The sequence below is a fragment of the Symphalangus syndactylus genome, chromosome 9 (genome assembly GCF_028878055.3).
Source record: "Symphalangus syndactylus isolate Jambi chromosome 9, NHGRI_mSymSyn1-v2.1_pri, whole genome shotgun sequence".
Taxonomy (NCBI): Eukaryota; Metazoa; Chordata; class Mammalia; order Primates; family Hylobatidae; genus Symphalangus; species Symphalangus syndactylus.
The window spans coordinates 81,703,343-81,707,150 of NC_072431.2; positions in this window are offsets into that span (position 1 = coordinate 81,703,343).

Sequence of the window (3,808 nt, forward strand, 5' to 3'; positions counted from 1 at the left end):
CCCAAAGACAATAATTTATTCCCCAACAATTTTTAATTATTTATTAAATATTTAGTTTATATATTTTAAGAATAATACTTGCTGTGACTTGAATGTGTCCCCAAAAGTTCATGTGTTGGAAATTTGTTCTTCAACACAGCAGTGTTGGGAGTTGGGGCCTGGTGGGAGGTGTTTGGGTCATGGGGCCTTTGCCCTCCTGAGTGGATTAAAGTCATTATCTCAGGAGTAGGTTCAGTGTCTCAGATGTGGGTTCTTTATAAAAGGACAACTTCAGCCCTCTCTCGCCCTCTCATCATCCACCATGGGATGACTTAGCGAGAAGGCCCTTACCTAATGCCAGCCCCTCAATCTTGCACTTCCAGAACTATGAGCCAAGTACATTTCTGTTAATTATAAATTGTCTACCCTGTGGAACTCTATTATATCAGTACAAAAATATGAAGACAATACTGTTCATTAAATAACAGAGACGATGACTTTCAAAAAATTAAATACAACAGAAACCTCCAGTATTTGAAGGCTTCATTTTTTATGAAAAAATATTTTCAAAACATTGATAAAAAATAAAGTTATTAAGCCATTACATTTAAGGATGAGCCAAATGGAATACATATTTTTGAGATAAACAACAGTTGAATACTGACACATGCAAATAGCACAGCCTAAAAGTATATAAATTCGAATAATCTATATGCTAATAGTAGTAAGGCAACCAAATACATAATAATAACGGGTTATATTTGGGGCTTTATTTGGACTCAGGAGAATTAGATTACGTTGAGCACTACAAACGTGACCATTGCCAAGTTACAGCTTTTCTTGAACTCAGTTTTCCCATATGGAAAATTTCTAATTTTCTCATTTCTGTTTCAGCTCTGAACATCTATAATTCAATTTACATAATTTGCCCTGCCATTAAAGATATGTACACTGCAATATCTGTAGAACTCTTTTATCTCATTATAAATATTTACCAATGTAATTAAAAGCACATTCATTCATTGATGCAGCAGATATGCATTGAGTGCTTGCTGTATTTCAGGCACTTTGCAGTCACTGCAGATGTGTAAAACAAACAAAAGTCCTTCCTTCATGGAAGAACTTACATTCTAGGGTGTGAGCAGATAATAAGTAAATAAGTGTCATACACAGTGGCTACATGTGGTCATAGAATACATAGCTACAGGAGTGCCAGGGAAATACAGGTAGGAAAGGGGAAAGGGCATGCTGGAGTAAGGTGTTAAATTAAATAGGGCAGAGAGGCAGGGTCTCACTGAAGTGTCTTTCTGATTTAGCAGTGTTTTGCACATTGATTTCAATGACTGTGCAATTCTAGGACCAGATGTCAATTTCATAAGGTAGGGCATGGCCCTTCATTTGTCACGGCCACATGGCTGTTCCCATGGGTGTCCATTCTTCACTCCAGGGTGAAGAGTAGTGCACACTCACCACAAGCTTCATCAACACACTTCAAAATATCCTTGCCAAAGTCTATGAATTCCTGCTTTCCTTGGTTGGTTGGAAATTAAAATAGAAATGGGCCAATTTTGATTATTTGGGGCTTTCATCATTATTAAAAATTTAAATAAAACACCTTTTTAAAGTATCATATATACAATTCTTTCTATTTCTGCCAAATTTACTTTCCAAAGAACAAAGTATGTGTGTTGATGTGGTCTGGTATTTTGATTTTTTTTATGTTATTGCTGCAGAAAAGCAAAAAATAATAGAAACACTCAGGATATGCGCACCTTCTGAAAATAAGCTGTAGTTAGCAAAAACTCCTAAGTAAGAAAGCATATCACTATGATCTTTTAACTCACCCTTTCCCAGTGATCTTCAGTGTTTCACTTCGTTAAATTCAAAGAAGCTTTAGAAAACCCCGAGCTTCAGGTTCCCTCCCTGACTTTGGAGAAAAAAATCTGTTTTTTGTTTCGTATTTTAAAAGTTAGTTTCAGACAGCTGATAGCTTTCTGTTTCTTGGAGAAAACACAGTCATCTTACACAGTGATATTCTGTCCTCTGACATGTTCACAGTTCCCACAGACTCTGCCGTGGTTCCTCACACCAATATGGATGCAGGGGAAGACAGAAGTTCTGGATGGCAATCCACCCAGATCTTCCCTTCACGTGAGAAAACAGCCACTCCTCAAGACCAAACAATACCAGGGCAGCAAGATCCAAACAACTTCTGGGGGCTAGGTGGAAATTCTACCATGTGTGACCTGGAGCTGGGGAAAGAAATGAGGGCTGCCTGGCCTGCCGCTGCGTGAGGAGGGCTGCCAGCCTATGGGCTTCAAGTACTCCTCCAGAGACTTCCAGCCCTCGACCTGCTGGTAACAGGAAGATAGTTCGTGAAACAGCTCAGCGCTGGTCTACATCCACCACGTACACTGGATCTTTGGAAAGTTGTGATTTTTAGAATCTCTGAAGATAATCCAATTACACTTTGTTCAGATGAAAAATGATCACTGTTCTTTCATGATTATTGGTCTTCATGTAGTTATTATTATAAATAACTGAGTCACCATTGAAGAAATCTGCCCACAGAATAAAATTCAGATTATCACTGTAAAGTCATCCTTTAAGAATATTGCTAATACTTTTCTTTCTCTCAAATCAAGTCAGCTCTATATTTGGAAACAAGATTTCAAAAGCTTAGAGACATGTATATTCATTTCAAACCTCTAATACTTTTCTCACTTTCTGAAAATCTCTGGGGTAGGAGTGTAGGGGAAAAATAAATGGAGATTAAATGTAAGCAAGGTAGTACTCCAACTGGAGAGAAAAAATCACATTTCATGTGACATCATGGAGAGAACAGAATAGGAAAAAAGAGAGAGACCAATTTATCTGAGAGATGGTGTCAAAGAGCTACTTGTGGAAGCAGGCGTATTGATATATAGGAAGTTGCGTCTATTGACCAGTTGGTGGCAATTTAAACCCTCTGGAGGGGTGAAGCTGACAGACTGTTATGAGATAAAGTGGTAGAAGAACCAACAAGAGCATCAGTAGGTTGCCTCAGGAGGGCCGCTGGGTGAGTAACAGGAAGTAGGTCAGCAGATGATGGAGAAATCAAATGGGCAACAGTGTCATACTTGCAAAACTGAGAAGAACCACATTACTTGTCAACATGAGATCGTGGTATGGACAGCAGATAAAAATATTCTGATTATTGATGATAGGCAAGCTAGAGCTCATGCATTTTAGTAAGCTGTTTTTTCTTGCACAAATGCTTCTTAAAAAAAATATAGTAACTGGGTCTCCAAAGGGGGAAAAAAGATTGTATTTTCACAGTGATTATGTTGCTTGTGAATAATATGAGCTGCCCCTGCATCTCTTCTTGACTTCAATATCATCCACCTTCTAAATATAAAAAGGACAGCCTTGATATTGTTAGAAAGGTTTACAGATGTTTGTCTCACTCATGTTCAGGCTGTGTTTAAAAGAAAAAAAAATGTAAAGAGAAAGCAGAGTTTAATGTAAATGACATGGGCTGTCTAGGCTGCCCAAAACCCTTGCCCTGGGTGTGCACCTCACAGTAGCTTGGGGCTCAGTGCCACACCAGGCTACAGAATAAAGCATGAAGTGCTGAGAAGAGACTGCATAGTGCTAACAGCTCAAGGTTTATGAGAAGACCTATCAGCCATTAACCAATTATTTACCTAAACCTTAGTTATTTGTTTAGCACCTAATATGCTCTAGGCTTGCAGTAACAATAGAAAGAAGAAAATCTGTATATATACCTATTTTTATATTCATCTATCTAGCCATCATCTATCCGTGTAGAGAGATAGAATAGATAAAT